Source organism: Triticum dicoccoides, chromosome 7A, assembly GCF_002162155.2.
Source record: "Triticum dicoccoides isolate Atlit2015 ecotype Zavitan chromosome 7A, WEW_v2.0, whole genome shotgun sequence".
Lineage (NCBI taxonomy): Eukaryota > Viridiplantae > Streptophyta > Magnoliopsida > Poales > Poaceae > Triticum > Triticum dicoccoides.
The window spans coordinates 709,476,470-709,494,508 of record NC_041392.1 but is presented as its reverse complement, the minus strand read 5'-3'; positions in this window follow the sequence as shown (position 1 = coordinate 709,494,508).

Below are 18,039 nucleotides of genomic sequence, written 5' to 3'. Positions count from 1 at the left end.
AAGTGAGGTGGTTGGTACAGTTACTTGTACAGTGCACCCTACCTAACTCTGACGGCAGGGGACAAGGGCATTAAATGCCCGTCTGAGTCGCCCAAACAGTGCCGAAAAGGACTGTTAGGGGTGCCACCGTTCGCCACGATGGCGATCTTGTCAGCTTCGCATGCCACTGCGCACCGCTGGCTGCACAGCCTCCCACCACGCGCTCCTGGAGAGGCCCCCAGAGCGACACGTTGGTGGATGTGCTGGAGCATGGGCACAGAGTGGCTGCCTGCCGCGGCAAGCGCCTTGCCGCTGCTGCTATCTTGTCGGGCCCAGAGGCTTGTCGCTCATCGGGCTTCGAGGTGCCTTGGTTGGTCTTCCCGGCAAGCTCCTCTTGCCGGGGCCTTGTTGCCTTGTCGGAGCGCGTGGCGCGTCACGGCAAGTTCCTTAGAGTGCCTCGATTGGCCTTCCCGGCAAGCTCCTCTTGCCGGGGCCTTGTATCCTGAGCTTAAATACTTTGTTCTTGAATGGCTCCAAGGGAACCTTGGAGGGTCTTGGCGTTCGCCCGGCAAGCCTTGCCGCGGGGCGCTGCAACTGCCCGTGCACAAGTTCGGGGTACTAGGTTACCCCTATTCTAGTACACCGACACCGTCTGTCTTAGACATCTGTCTTGACTCTCTGTCTTAACTCTCCGCTGGTTTAGCATCCACAGGTTTACCAAGTCCCAACCGGTTTACAACTCCAGCCTGGTCATACCGCGGGGTATATCCCCGACAGGTAGTAAAGGTAAATTCTCTCTATAGATATGATAAAGCTGAAGTCCCTCCTACTAAAATTGCTAGTCAGTGCTTGGATGAGTTTGATAACTTTATGTTTAAGCAAGACGACTTCAATGCTTATTTTGGTAGACAATTAAAAGAAAATGCTTACATGATTAGATGCTTGGATGATTATATGGCTGATATTAAAGGTGAACTTAAACTTGTTAGCAAACATGCTTCTATGGTTACCACTCAAGTAGAACAAGTACTTAAAGCTCAAAAAGAAGTGCTAGATGAAATGAATAGTAAGAAAAATGATTATGCTATTAGAGTGGCTACTAGAACTGGTAGAATGACTCAGGAACCTTTGTATCCTGAAGGCCACCCTAAGAGAATCGAGCAAGATTCTCAAAGAAATAATATTGATGTTCCTAGTTCTTCTAAGAAGAAGAAGAAAAATGATAGAACTGTGCAAACTTCTAGTGAACCTATTGCTGAACCACCTGATAATCCAAATGATATCTCTATGTCTGATGCTGAAACACAATCTAGTAATGAACATGAACCTAGTAAAAATATTAATGATGATGTTCATGATGATGCTCAACCTAATAATGACAATGATGTAGAAATTGAACCTGCTGTTGATCTTGATAACCCACAATCAAAGAATCAACGTTATGATAAAAGAGACTTTGTTGCTAGGAAACATGGAAAAGAAAGGGAACCTTGGGTTCAAAAACCCATGCCTTTTCCTCCGAAACCATCCAAGAAAAAGGATGATGAGGATTTTGAGCGCTTTGCTGAAATGATTAGGCCTATCTGTTTACGTATGAGATTAACTGATGTGCTCAAAACAAATTGACGGTGTCCTGGACTAGGGGGTACTGATCACATCATCTCCCGATCAGTTGGATTGGGCCGAGGACCCCCATGGCCGCATACTCATGGGCCAGTTCGAACAACTGCCGCATACAAGGAAGATTCCACAAGACTTGGCGATCAAGACAAGGACTCCACCCCACCGGCGTATTCGGTTAGGACTCTTGTTATCTTAGGCCTCTGGTACATTATATAAACCGAGGCCAGGCTAGTCGATACAACATACAGAACAACAATCATACCATAGGCTAGCTTCTAGGGTTTAGCCTCTCTGATCTCGTGGTAGATCTACTCTTGTACTATCCATATCATCAATATCAATCAAGCAGGACGTAGGGTTTTACCTCCATCAAGAGGGCCCGAACCTGGGTAAAACATCATGTCCCCTGCCTCCTGTTACCATCCGCCTTAGACACACAGTTCGGGACCCCCTACCCAAGATCCGCCGGTTTTGACATCTACATTGGTGCTTTCATTGAGAGTTCCGCTGTGTGATCGACAAAAGGATCGATGGCTCGCCTGCAGATCAACTGCGACTTCGGCGTCTTCGTCACCAGTTCGACTGGTCACCTTGGTTCGACCAAGAATTGCGCCCCGTGTTCGGATCACCATGTTCGGACGAGGGCCTTCATCAAACATCAACTCCGATCTCAATCAAGATCACGGATGAATTATCTATGGAGCTCGGGGGCTCAACGTCAACATTGCCCTCAAGTGACCGTGCTGTTTTTTTGGACAGCGAACTCGTATCTGCCACCACCACATACTCGAGTATCGCTTTGACAATCGCTTTGGTGGAATTGTGAGGAATTGGGTCTATAATAACCCTGGAAAATTTCGTCGAGTTCCGATGGAGGAATCTCTGGCAATCCATGATATACCGGAGCCCTGTCAAATCTGGATGGGAATTTGGATGAGTTTAGGGCGTGGTGTCCAGCTTCTAGCTTGGACGTCCTTTGGAGGATCCAACCGTTGATCGGCTGCGGAATTCCTATATCTACCACCTCTCAAAATTTCAGCTCGATCTGACCGTCCAAACTCCGGGAACCTTCCGATTAGTGCATCACTTTTCGAATCTATTTTCTGCACGAAAACGAATCTGACCCGAGTTCATCTTTTTTATGAACGGGATTTCGGACATCCCTTTTGAAGGAAGTTTTGTATTGGGTATTGTGTTTTGTTCCCGAACACACCCCACTAACTTTAATATCTTTTTGAACATGATCTTCAACATCATGCTGGTGTCAAACCAGTCCAGCTAGGCGTGCAAAGGGAGAACCACTGCGATTGTGCTTCTAGCTCACATGGTTAAGCACCTCAGTGGAGAAAGCCAAAAACTGACTATCACAATAAGCGTAAACTGATCAGCGATCCGATGACTATGTTAAATGACGGGCCGTTCATAACATTGGCCAAAGTGTTTACGGCTTGACACCGATTGTCACCAAACACTACCGGGGGCTATTAACTGGCCTCCCAAACTAAATCCTCGATATTTTGCTCTTACATTAGAGCTGAGGTTTAATGATCATGCTTAGCATGACAACCCAAAGAAAGGAACCGATAGCGGGACTATTTTCTTTGGAAGACATTTCTTCTGTTAAACAGTAATATAACTCTCTGCGTACCTTTGTTTATAAAACCGTATGGCCAGATTGCCTTGTTTGTTGTAAATCTTTGCCCTCATAAAGGCTTTATAAAGTAGGACAAACACTCTTCGGCTACTGGCCGAGGAGGTGGAAGCCGATGGTCGGTCAACAAAGTTTTGTACAATGCGGATCCGAGCATTAATGACATAAAGTACTTGGATACATAGAGTCATTACACATAATTTGTGATTTTACTATGGATATTGATCCTTCATTCGGCCACCCGTGCCCGCATTAAGGCTCGGGGGCTACTGGGCTTCGGCCTTATTATTTACAAATATTAAAGGGGCACATCGATCCCCTGATCTGGTGTTGCCACCCGACCAGTGTCTCGGGGGCTACTGCATTGCTTGTTCAATGCAGAAAATTTTAAGTGCAATACAGTTGCCGAGGAGATTTTGATCCTCAGGTTGGTCGGCCGCACCCAACCTGAGTCTCGAAGACTAGGCATGCCGCTTTTTGTGTCCCGAAGTATTCTACCGAGCTAGGACTTGATCCTCAGGCCGATTTTGCAAATCAACCTGAGTCTCAACGTCTACTGGGATCAGCGGTCTTACGTCATCCTTCAGGTGCATCTCGGGTTTTAGACCGATACACACCTTGAGGGCTACTGGCCATATATCTCGGCAGAGAATAAATTGCAATAATAAAAAATATTGACAAAAAATTGGCCCACAGTTGGGGTGGTGCACCACCTCGGAAGCAGTCCGACATAAAGCTCGGGCGCTAGTGGCTGGCTCCATAGAGGGCATTTCCGGCATTAAGCTCGGCTAAACTCCTTCAACTTTTTTGAACCAAGGTGATATGACACCTCGGATATAGTCCGGCGTTGGAGCTGGGATACTATCCGGCGTTGGAGCTCGGACATAGTCCGACGTTGGAGCTCGGATACAGTCCGGCATTGGAGCTTGGACATATTCCGGTATTGGAGCTCGGAAGTGGTCCGGCATTGGTGCTCGGCTGCAAAAGATACCTCAAATACAGTCCGGCGTTAAAGCTCGGACGCAAGAGGACACTGCCTCCCGGGAACAACTTCAAACCCGAGGTGTGGCATAAAAATAATAAGGCATTGATAAAGGCCGGAAACTTAAAGGGTCTCCTCGGATACCCGGCGTATAAACTCGTCGAATGCATTTTGGCGATCCTCAAGATCGAAGATGAGAAGATTTGTTGAACCAGTTTTCAAGACCGACGACCAAAGATGAAGAACAGTTCAGAAGAATCGAGGAGCGTCCCTAACTTGAAGACCGGTTCAGGGGGCTACTGACGGTGTCCTGGACTAGGGGGTACTCATCACATCGTCTCCCGATCAGTTGGATTGGGCTGAGGACCCCCATGGCCGCATACTCATGGGCCAGTTCGGACAGCTGCCGCATACAAGGCAGATTCCACAAGACTTGGCGATCAAGACAAGGACTCCACCCCACCGGCGTATTCGGCTAGGACTGTTGTTATCTTAGGCCTCTGGTACATTATATAAACCGAGGCCAGGCTAGTCGATACAACATACAGAACAACAATCATACCATAGGCTAGCTTCTAGGGTTTAGCCTCTCTGATCTCGTGGTAGATCTACTCTTGTACTATCCATATCATCAATATCAATCAAGTAGGACGTAGGGTTTTACCTCCATCAAGAGGGCCCAAACCTGGGTAAAACATCATGTCCCCTACCTCCTGTTACCATCTGCCTTAGACGCACAGTTCGGGACCCCCTACCCGAGATCCGCCGGTTTTGACACCGACATTGGTGCTTTCATTGAGAGGTCTGCTGTGTGATCGACAAAAGGATCGATGGCTCGCCTGCAGATCAACTGCGACTTTGGTGTCTTCGTCACCAGTTCGACTGGTCACCTTGGTTCGACCAAGAATTGCGCCCCGTGTTCGGATCACCATGTTCGGACGAGGGCCTTCATCAAACATTAACTCCAATCTCTATCAAGATCACGGAGGAATTATCTATGGAGCTCGGGGGCTCAACGCCAACATTGCCCTCAAGCGACCGTGCTGTTTTTTTGGACAGCGAACTCGTATCTGCCGCCACCACCTCCTTGGGTATCGCTTTGACGATCGCTTTGGTGGAATTGTGAGGAATTGGGTCTATAACAACCCTGGAAAATTTCGTCGAGTTCCGATGGAGGAATCTCTGGAAATCCACGATATACTGGAGCCCTGTCAAATCTGGATGGGAATTTGGATGAGTTTAGGGCGTGGTGTCCAGCTTCTAGCTCGGACGTCCTTTGGAGGATCCAACCGTTGATCGGCTGCGGAATTCCTATATCTACCACCTTTCAAAATTTCAGCTCTATCCAATCATCCAAACTCCGAGAACCTTCCGATTAGTGCATCATTTTTCGGATCTATTTTCTGCGCGAAAACGAATCCGACCCGAGTTCATCTTTTTTATGAACGGGATTTCGGACATCCCTTTTGAAGGAAGTTTTGTATGGGGTATTGTGTTTTGTTCTTGAACACACCCCACTAACTTTAAGATCTTTTTGAACATGATCTTCAACATCATGCTGGTGTCAAACCAGTCCGGCAATATTACTCCACGGCTGCCGACCTGCGCTAGACACGTCGTCACTTTAGCCGAGCTCAACTTCTTCGGATCATCATCTCGGCAAGCCGAACAAGAGTCCGACATCGCGAAGGATAAATCATCATCAACATCGCCGCCCCACGGATTACACGGAGCGGGCATACCGGCATCGCCGCACGGTCGCTTCATCAAGCAGGCGTCGACCATGTCACGACCTGCATCGACAGGGCCGCACTATTGCTTCTTCAAGCTGGTGTCCATCACGCTGACCTACTTCGACTCATCGGCTGACGTCGAGGCTTCGACCTCTCAGCTGGACCGGGGGCTTCGCCATCTCTTCATCAACCTACTCCGGACGCTACGGCGTCACTAGCCGACCAGCTCCGTCACGTTGGCTGGGCCGAGGGCTTTGCCTCGGCGAGTCAACCTTTACCAGCATTGCCATGCCGTCGTTTTATCGCCCATTAGGCAATGGGTGTGCGGAGCGAGTCCCAATTTTGGGAATCACCTTCCTTCGGATTGCTACAACAAATAAACCAGGTTCTATTAATCCCAGTATTTTTTGCTTGTTTGGGTTCATTTTCCCAAGGAATTATTACTCTGGTTTCTCCATGATATGTACACATGTCTATCAAATGGTGACCGCATTAACGACGGTTGCGTGGTGGTTCGACCAGTTTCCGTACATAATCCGGCAAACGCCGTATCCGGAGCTCGGACCGACCTGTGAATTCAGGCTTTGCCACGCCTTTACTACATCACGCCGACGCCCTTCATCGACATTGACTTCGGCGCCAGGCCATATTTCTTCTATTCCTTACTTTGCATAAATTATTTATTATGCAACATTTTTTATCATTATTACTATTATCTCCGGTTTGCACTATTTTTTGTGCACAGGAAAATGATCCGGGGACTTCGGCGTCACTCTGCCGGTCTGCATTGACCATGCTATGTCACCACTTCGACGTGTCGAGCTCTCCGCTCCACCACCTCGGGACCGGCTTGGGGGATGGAACCTTGCCCCGCATCAAGCTCGAACCGCGTCATCAATACCGAACACATTAACCAGCTAAGTCGCTTTCATGCTCAAAGCTTTAATTTCTAACTTGTGTTCGGTTCGACCAAGAATTATACTTTTTTGGAAAAAAGTTGCTTGTAAAAAATTTCCTTGTCCAAACTTTGTTTGTGACGCATAAATTCAAATACCCCGTTTATTTGGGGGCTTCCTTTATGAAGCTTTTCCTCTTGCATATGATTATACTTGTACGGCTTCGTTCCTTGTTCGTGTATTACGCCACAATATGCACCATATTGACTTAAGCGATTTGCAAGCTGGGTTGCCTCGCTCCTGTGTTTACCCCTACGTTCCCGATTGTTCGGCTAGGAGTAAAGGGAGCACCTCTGTGATTGTCACGATCGGGTCACCCGAGCCGGACCTCAGACTGGGTGAAGCCGAAAGCTAGCGCTCTTATTGTTTTCAATGATGGTCGGCACACAACGGAACTCATGAGTACAAAAAATCTATTGCACCAGTCTCATAATAACAATGAGCAACGAAGAAAGGTATCGGTGGGGGTACTATTTTCTTCGAAGATGCTTCTTACACTTCACGGTAATATAGCATAAGTTCCCTGAGCGCGCTTTGTCTGTTACAGCCTTATGGCCTGATTGCCTAGTTATTGGAAACACCGTCGATATTCTCGAGCGATGGAGTACATAACACTTTTCGGTCCTTGACCGAAGAGGGAGAAGCTGACGGTTGGTTAAGATGCGTTTAAAGTTCGGTTGAACATAGATATGATATAAGTACTTCGGTACATGCAATCATTCTTCTACCCAAGTCACTTGGGGGCTCTTAAGTTTATTTGAGCCATTTTATAATAAGTGTTCTTCTTCTTAGTCGTTGCAAAGTTTTTTTATTATTTATCACTCCTTTTTTCAACACGAGTGTGCGGTCACTAGTCGGGGAGCCTAATTTCTCTCTCAAAGCCGCTAGAGTTTAGTTTGCTAAAATGGCCCGATGAGGAGTACTCCGCCCTCGGGATAGGAGGTTGAAGCCGTAGGCTGACCCGCTCGAAGTCTTGAGATAGGATGTATCATGTTAAAGCACGACAGAAGCACTTCTTTTTTATAAGACCAATTTTACTGACGTTTCTTGGTTTTCCAAGCTTTTTGGCACCTTTAAACTATTTGTGCTTTTCCAGCATTAGTCTCGCAGTGCAACGCCGGACACCTTTAGGGATTCGGCAAAAACATTCTCAGATATTGCTATATATGCATCAGTTTCGAATTGTGTCTTCGGTCAATAGTTGGGTTGCCCGGCTCCTGCACTTGCTTCCTACGTTCCATTTTGTTCGGCTAGGCGTGCAAAGGGAGAACCACTGCGATTGTGCTTCGAGCTCACATGGTTAAGCACCTCAGTGGAGAAAGCCGAAAACTGACTCTCACAATAAGCGTAAACTGGTCAGCGATCCGATGACTATGTTAAATGACGGGCCATTCATAACATTGGCCAAAGTGTTTACGGCTTGACCCCGACTGTCACCAAACACTACCAGGGGCTATTAACTGGCCTCCCAAACTAAATCCTCGATATTTTGCTCTTACATTAGAGCTGAGGTTTAATGATCATGCTTAGCATGACAAACCAAAGAAAGGAACCGATAGCGGGACTATTTTCTTTGGAAGACATTTCTTCTGTTAAACAGTAATATAACTCTCTGCGTACCTTTGTTTATAAAACCGTATGGCCAGATTGCCTTGTTTGTTGTAAATCTTTGCCCTCATAAAGGCTTTATAAAGTAGGACAAACACTCTTCGGCTACTGGCCAAGGAGGTGGAAGCCGATGGTCGATCAACAAAGTTTTGTACAATGCAGATCCGAGCATTAATGACATAAAGTACTTGGATACATAGAGTCATTACACATAATTTGTGATTTTACTATGGATATTGATCCTTCGTTCGGCCACCCGTGCCTGCATTAAGGCTCGGGGGCTACTGGGCTTCGGTCTTATTATTTATAAATATTAAAGGGGCACATCGATCCCCTGATCCGGTGTTGCCACCCGACCAGTGTCTCGGGGGCTACTGCATTGCCTGTTCAATGCAGAAAATTTTAAGTGCAATACAGTTGCCGAGGAGATTTTGATCCTCAGGTTGGTCGGCCGCACCCAACCTGAGTCTCGAAGACTAAGCATGCCACTTTTTGTGTCCCGAAGTATTCTACCGAGCTAGGACTTGATCCTCAGGCCGATTCTGCAAATCAACCTGAGTCTCAGCGGCTACTGGGATCAGCGGTCTTACGTCATCCTTCAGGTGCATCTCGGGTTTTAGACCGATACACACCTTGAGGGCTACTGGCCATATATCTCGGTAGAGAATAAATTGCAATAATAAAAAATATTGACAAAAAATTGGCCCACAGTTGGGGTGGTGCACCACCTCGGAAGCAGTCCGGCATAAAGCTCGGGCGCTAGTGGCTGGCTCCATAGAGGGCATTTCTGGCATTAAGCTCGGCTAAACTCCTTCAACTTTTTTGAACCAAGGTGATATGACACCTCGGATATAGTCCGGCGTTGGAGCTGGGATACTGTCCGGCGTTGGAGCTCGGATATAGTCCGACGTTGGAGCTCGGATACAGTCCGACATTGGAGCTTGGACATATTCCGGCGTTGGAGTTCGGAAGCGGTCCGGCATTGGTGCTCGGCTGCAAAAGATACCTGAAATACAGTCCGGCGTTAGAGCTCGGACGCAAGAGGACACTGCCTCCCGGGAACAACTTCAAACCCGAGGTGTGGCATAAAAATAATAAGGCATTGATAAAGGCCGGAAACTTAAAGGGTCTCCTCGGATACCCGGCGTATAAACTCGTCGAATGCATTTTGGCGATCCTCAAGATCGAAGATGAGAAGATTTGTTGAACCAGTTTTCAAGACCGACGACCGAAGATGAAGAACAGTTCGGAAGAATCGAGGAGCGTCCCTAACTTGAAGACCGGTTCAGGGGGCTACTGACGGTGTCCTGGACTAGGGGTACTCATCACATCGTCTCCCGATCAGTTGGATTGGGCCGAGGACCCCCATGGCCGCATACTCATGGGCCAGTTCAGACAGCTGCCGCATACAAGGCAGATTCCACAAGACTTGGCGATCAAGAGAAGGACTCCACCCCACCGGCGTATTCGGCTAGGACTCTTGTTATCTTAGGCCTCTGGTACATTATATAAACCGAGGCCAGGCTAGTCGATACAACATACATAACAACAATCATACCATAGGCTAGCTTCTAGGGTTTAGCCTCTCTGATCTCGTGGTAGATCTACTCTTGTACTATCCATATCATCAATATCAATCAAGCAGGACGTAGGGTTTTACCTCCATCAAGAGGGCCCAAACCTGGGTAAAACATCGTGTCCCCTGCCTCCTGTTACCATCCGCCTTAGACGCACAGTTCGGGACCCCCTACCCGAGATCCGCCGGTTTTGACACCGACACAAATCCTTATGCTAAATATATGAAGGATATCATTACTAATAAAAGAAAGACACCGGAAGCTGAAATTTCCACCATACTTGCTAATTATACTTTTAAGGGTGGAATACCAAAGAAACTTGGAGATCCCGGAGTACCTACTATACCTTGCTCCATTAAAAGAAATTATATTAAAACTGCTTTATGTGATCTTGGAGCCGGTGTTAGTGTTATGCCTCTCTCTTTATATCGTAGACTTGACTTGAATAAGCTGACACCTACTGAAATATCTTTGCAAATGGCTGATAAATCAACTGCTATACATGTCGGTATTTGCGAGGATGTGCCTGTTGTGGTTGCAAACGTTACTATTTTAACGGACTTTGTTATACTTGATATTCCCGAGGATGATAGTATGTCTATTATTCTTGGAAGACCTTTTCTTAATACTGCAGGGGCTGTTATTGATTGCAACAAAGGCATTGTCACTTTTCATGTTAATGGTAATGAGCATACGGTACACTTTCCGAGGAAACAACCTCAAGTTCATAGTATCAACTCTATTGGAAAAATTCCATCGATTATATTTGGAGGTTTTGAATTTCCTCTTCCTACTGTCAAGAAGAAATATGATATAATTATTATAGGGGATGTGCATATCCCCATTGAGGTAACTTAGTGTTATTCGAAATTTCTCCGGTTTCATGATTATCGGAATGAGTTTGTTAACAAGACTTGATCAACCTTGTGAGTGGATTCTTTTTGATGAGCATGAGATGGATGAAACTAGAAGCACAAACTTCTGTACCCCACTTTTACTTTCTGTTATTTATAAAAAATAAAGTAAAAATAGTATTTTCAGTCTGTTTTCTGGCTTATCCGTGCAATATAAAAATATCCCAAAAATAAAAGTCCTCAGAATGCCATGCCAATTTAATATGATTTTTTCAGGAATATTTGAGAATTTACTGTGCAAAAATTACCGTGGGAGGAGCTGCCACCTGGTCACAAGGGTGGTGGGTGTGCCCCCCTATAGGGCGCACCCCCCTACCTCGTGGGCCCACGATGGCGCTCCTCCACTTATCCCAGCACCCATCTTCTTCCTCTATCTCACACAAACCCAAAAAACCAACTCAAGCACGAGTTCCAGCCACTTTTGCTGTAATTTTCGATCTCCTTGCTCAAAGCACCTCTTGCGAAACTGCTTGGGGAGATTGTTCCTTGGTATGTGACTCCTCCATTGGTCCAATTAGTTTTTGTTCTAGTGCTTTATTCTTTGCAAATTTATGCTGCATAGGTGACCATGTCCTTGAGCTTGCATGTCAAATTTATATGGTTCCAAGTAGTTCTAATACTTGATAGTCTCTAGGCACTTGTAGGAGTAGTTGCTATCAGTTTTATTGAGTTTGGTTTACTTTTATTTTGAAGTTACTAAGAATTTCAGATTATTTCAGAAAAATAATGAGGAGATTTTTGAGGGGCTCATCGAGTCGAAGCTCAAAGGAAAAGGCACCGAAGCCTAAGTATAATTTGCCGCGCACCGCGGAGATTCGGGTGTGTGAATGGCCTTTTGAAGATTTCTTGACAGCAGCTGGTATCTATGAAGATTTTCATGAATTGGCTCACAATGCAGGCCTCACCGCTTTCCTCCACGACCAATGCGATCAGTATCTCTTACTCACAAATACTTTTGTGCAAAACTTTCATTTTCATTCCAGGAACTCACCACCTACGGTGGAGTTTCATTTATATGATGAGCATAAGAAGATGTCACTTTATGATTTCTGTCGGATTTGTTTAGTCCCTTTTGAGGGCAAGACAGAAGAACCACATCATGATGATGTGGCTGGGTTTATTGATACTATCACTGTAGGAGAAACTAGGAAGGTTTCTGATGCACGAATCACTAGCATACATTTTCCTATTTTACGTTACTTTACATTATTTGCTAGTCGTTGCTTAATTGGACGCGGAAACTGTGGAAATCTTAGCATTCCTGATATAATTATTCTGCACCATGGTTTATACAGTGATAACACTTTTAGTATGGGCGGTATTATTGCTAGACGGTTAAGTATGAACCGTACTAAGGGTCCCATCTTTGGAGGCGTCTATGCCACACGCCTAGCTGCACATTTTAACATACCTATTAGGCATGCTGAGAAGGAAGAAAAGGTGCTGCCTCGTGTTTATCTAGATCATAAAAGTATGGTGGCACATGATTTTATTGTTAAGAATAGGGCAGGAGAGCTTAAGTATCAATTGTTCTTTAACAAACATCAGCCTGAGACTATTATCCTGCCTGCTCCTTCTTTGTTTAATTTTGTAGGACCCTACCTTGTTACGTGGGCAGCCGTCCAAGCCTACAAGAATCCTGCACCAGCCCCGGAACAGGAACCACAAGATGAGCCTCCATGACAATCTGTTTATTCTTGGGATCCAGAGATGACTGTCAGCCAGTGGCAGTCAGAGTCTTCTTCTTCATCACAGTATGATCCCAACTATTCCTCCTCGTCACAGTATGACCCCAACAACTATTATTATGGATATCCGCCAGCCCAGCCGTGGCCATAGATCAACTTAGGCCAAAAGCCTAAGCTTGGGGGAGTACGTATTTCTCACCGACATTACATTTATGTTCACACACACTCATTGCTAGATGTCGGTGTTCATACTTTTTCACTGTAATATCCATGCTAGTTTATTTTCTTTTTTTCCTACTTTCTTCTTGTGTGCTTGTTAAACCTTAAGAAAAACAAAAAAAATTAGTAGTAGTTTATTTTTCTGCTGTAGTAGTAATAATTAAAAAGAAAAGCCAAAAATATTTCCCATTCTTCTTTTGCTTATTGGGAGCTTTCCCGTGTAAATAGTTTTATTTCTTTTATTTTATTTTGGGGTCAGTAGGAGAAGACCATAATTAAATTGTTGAAATGGCTCTTATATGCATTATTGTTGATTTAACCCAAAGCCCATATTTCCTCGTCTTCTCCTGTTTATTGAATGCTCGCAGATTCCAGCTTAGTCCAATGCACGTGCACTCTTATTATTATTCACACCGTTCGGTCGTGCAAGTGAAAGGCAATTATGATGATATATGATGGACTGACTGAGATAAGAAAAGTTGGTATGAACTCAACCTCTTTTGTTTTTGTAAATATGATAAGTCCCTCGTTCTTGATTCAGCTTATTATGAATAAACATGTTTGCAATGACAATTAGAGATCGTAGTTGCTTGTGCCATGCTTGATTAGCTATGAGTTATAATGGTTTACCTTGTGTGCCAACATGCTATTGAGATGATTATGATGTGGTATGATGGGGTGGTATCCTCCTTTGAATGATTTAACTGACTTGACTTGGCACATATTCACGCATGTAGTTGAAACAAAATCAACATAGCCTTCATGATATTTATGTTCATGGTGGATTATATCCTACTCATGCTTGCATCCAATGTTTATTAATTTTAATGCATGTACATGGCTGTTGTCGCTCTCTAGTTGGTCGCTTCCCAGTCTTTTGCTAGCCTTCACTTGTACTAAGCGGGAATACTGCTTGTGCATCCAATCCCTTAAACCCCAAAGTTATTCCAGATGAGTCCACTATACCTTCCTATATGCGGTATCTACCTGCCGTTCCAAGTAAATTTGTATGTGCCAAACTCTAAATCTTCAAATAAACATTCTATTTTGTATGCTCGAATAGCTCATGTATCAACCAAGGCTGTCCTTATCTTCCGTGTTAGGCGAGTTATTCTCAAGAGGAGTGGACTCCGCTCCTCACTCACGAGAAAATGTCTGGTCACCGGGATGCCCAGTCCCATGCTTTATGCAAACTAAATCAAAATTAATCTCAAACAAAACTCCCCTTGGGACCTGATGTATGTTGGAGGCACTCGTTGTTTCGAGCAAGCCATGGATTGATGCTTGTTGGTGGAGGAGGAGTATAAACTTTACCATTCTGTTTGGGAACCGCCTATAATGTGTTTAGCATGGAAGATATCGCCATATCTTAGTTGTTACGTTGACAATGAAAGTATACCGCTCAAAATACAATTTATCTCTATTTCAAAACCGAGCTCTGGCACCTCTACAAATCCTTGCTTCCCTCTGCGAAGGGCCTATCCATTTACTTTTATGTTGAGTCATCACCCTCTTATTAAAAAGCACTAGCTGGAGAGCACAACTGTCATTTGCATTCATCACTGTTAATTTATATTGGGTGTGACTATGATTGGATCTCTTTTACCATGAATTACAATGTCTAGTCAGTCCTTGATCTTTAAAGGTTCTCTGCATTTATGTTTTGCGGTCTCAGAAAGGGCTAGCGAGATACCATCTTGTTATATCATATTATGATTGTTTTGAGAAAGTGTTGTCATCCGAGATTTATTATTATGACTTGCTAGTTGATTATGCTATTGATATGAGTAATTATGAGACCTGAGAATTATTGCAAATGTGGTTAGTTATGATTTATCTTGAAAACTTGAATGCTGGCTTGACATAATTGCAACAACAAGAGCAAACAGAGTTTGTAAAAGTTTTTCTTTCTTTCTTCCAGTTTGTCAACTGAATTGCTTGAGGACAAGCAAGGGTTTAAGCTTGGGGGAGTTGATACGTCTCCGTCGTATCTACTTTTCCAAACAATTTTGCCCTTGTTTTGGACTCTAACTTGTATGATATGAATGGAACTAACCCGGACTGACGCTATTTTCAGCAGAATTACCATGGCGTTGTTTTATGTGCAGAAAACAAATATTCTCGGAATGACCTGAAACTCCACAGAACATCTTAGAAAAAACAATAAAAAATCCTCGCCAAAGATGAAGACTAGGGGGCCCACACCCTTCTCACGAGGGTGGGGGGCGCCCCCCTACCTCATGGGCCCCCTGGAGACCCTCCGACGCCAACTCCAACTCTATATATATTTGCTTTCGGAGAGAAAAAATAAGAGAGAAGAAATCATCGCATTTTACGATACGGAGCCGCCGCCAAGCCCTAAAACCTCTCGGGAGGGCTGACCTGGAGTCCGTTCCGGGCTCCGGAGAGGGGGATTCATTGCCGTCGTCATCATCAACCATCCTCCATCACCAATTTCATGATACTCACCGCCGTGCGTGAGTAATTCCATCGTAGGTTTGCTGGACGGTCATGGGTTGGATGAGATTTATCATGTAATCGAGTTAGTTTTGTTAGGGTTTGATCCCTAGTATCCACTATGTTCTGAGATTGATGTTGCTATGAATTTGCTATGCTTAATGCTTGTCACTAGGGCCCGAGTGCCATGATTTCAGATCTGAACCTATTATGTTTTCATGAATATATGTGAGTTCTTGATCCTATCTTGCAAGTCTATAGTCACCTACTATGTGTTATGATCCGGCAACCCCGAAGTGACAATAATCGGGACCACTCCCGGTGATGACCATAGTTTGAGGAGTTCATGTATTCACTATGTGCTAATGCTTTGTTCCGGTTCTCTATTAAAAGGAGGCCTTAATATCCCTAAGTTTCCAATAGGACCCCGCTGCTACGGTAGGGTAGGACAAAAGATGGCATGCAAGTTCTTTTCCATAAGCACGTATGACTATATACGGAATACATGCCTACATTACATTGATGAATTGGAGCTAGTTCTGTGTCACCCTATATTATGACTTTTACATGATGAACCACATCCGGCATAATTATCCATCACTGATCCGGTGCCTACGAGTTTTCCATATACTCGTTTACGCTTATTTACTTTTCCGCTGCTACTGTTACAATCACTACAAAATACCAAAAACAATACTTTTGCTGTCTTTACTTTTGTTGCCGCTACCACCACTATCATATTACTTTGCTACTAAACACTTAGCTGCAGATACTAAGTTTCCAGGTGTGGTTGAATTGACAACTCAGCTGCTAATACTTGAGAATATTCTTTGGCTCCCCTTGTGTCGAATCAATAAATTTTGGTTGAATACTCTACCCTTGAAAGCTGTTGCGATCCCCTATACTTGTGGGTTATCAGTGTACAGCAAGGATGATTGTGGTAGACTAACAAGCAAAGACTCAAATCATAAAAGATGCTCCAAGCAAAACACATATCATGTGGTGAGTAAAAATATAGCTGCAAGTAAAGTTACCGATAGAAGTAGACGAAAGAGGGAATGCCTTCCGGGGAATCCCCAAGCTTTGGCTTTTAGGTGTCCTTAGATTATCTTGGGGGTGCCATGGGAATCCCCAAGCTTAGGCTCTTGCCACTCCTTGTTCCATAATCCATCAAATCTTTACCCAAAACTTGAAAACTTCACAACACAAAACTTAAAGTAGAAAACTCGTGAGCTCCGTTAGCGAAAGAAAACAAAAGACCACTTCAAGGTACTGTAATGAAATCATTCTTTATTTATATTGGTGTTAAACCTACTGTATTCCAACTTCTCTATGGTTCATAAACTATTTTACTAGCCATAGATTCATCAAAATAAGCAAACAACACACGAAAAACAGAATCTGTCAAAAACAGAACAGTCTGTAGTAATCTGTAGCTAGCGCAAGATCTGGAACCCCAAAAATTCTAAAATAAATTGATGGACGTGAGGAATTTATCTATTAATTATCTTAGAAAATAATTAACTAAATAGCACTCTCCAAATAAAAATGACAGCAGTTCTCGTGAGCGCTAAAGTTTCTGTTTTTTTACAGCAAGTTCAACAAGACTTTCCCCAAGTCTTCCCACGGTTCTACTTGGCACAAACACTAATTAAACACAAAAAACACAACCAAAACAGAGGCTAAATAATTTATTTATTACTAAACAGGATCAAAAAGCAAGGAATAAAAATAAAATTGGGTTTCCTCCCAACAAGCGCTATCGTTTAACGCCCCTAGCTAGGCATAACAAGTAAGAATAGATCTAGGTATTGCCATCTTTGGTAGGCAATCCATAAGTGGCTCTTGATAGATTCGTATGGTAATTTTATTTTCTTTCTAGGGAAGTGTTCCATGCCCTTTTTAATGGAAATTGGAATCTAATATTCCCTTCCTTCATATCAATAATTGCACCAACCGTTCTAAGGAAAGGTCTACCGAGAATAATAGGGCAAGAAGGATTGCAATCTATATCAAGAACGATAAAATCTACGGGCACATAATTCCTATTTGCAACAATAAGTACATCATTAATTCTTCCCATAGGTTTCTTAATAGTGGAATCCGCAAGATGCAAGTTTAGAGAGCAATCATCAAAATTACGGAAATCTAGCAAATCACACAAAGTTTTGGGAATAGTAGAGACACTAGCACCCAAATCACACAAAGCATAAAACTCATGATCTTTAATTTTAATTTTAATAGTAGGTTCCCACTCATCATAAAGTTTTCTAGGGATAGAAACTTCCAATTCAAGTTTTTCTTCATAAGATTGCATCAAGGCATCAACGATATGTTTAGTAAACGCTTTATTTTGACTATAAGCGTGAGGAGAATTTAGCACGGATTGCAACAAGGAAATACAATCAATCAACGAGCAATTTTCATAGTTAAATTCCTTGAAATCCATAATAGTGGGTTTAGCAACATCTAGGGTTTTAATTTCTTCAATCCCGCTTTTATCAAATTTAGCATCAAGATCAAAAGATTCAGAATTCTTGGAACGCCTTCTAGGTAAAGGTGGATCATATTCAGTCCCATCATTATCAAGATTAATATTGCAAAACAAAGATTTAATAGGGGACGCATCAATAACTTTTAGATCTTCATCTT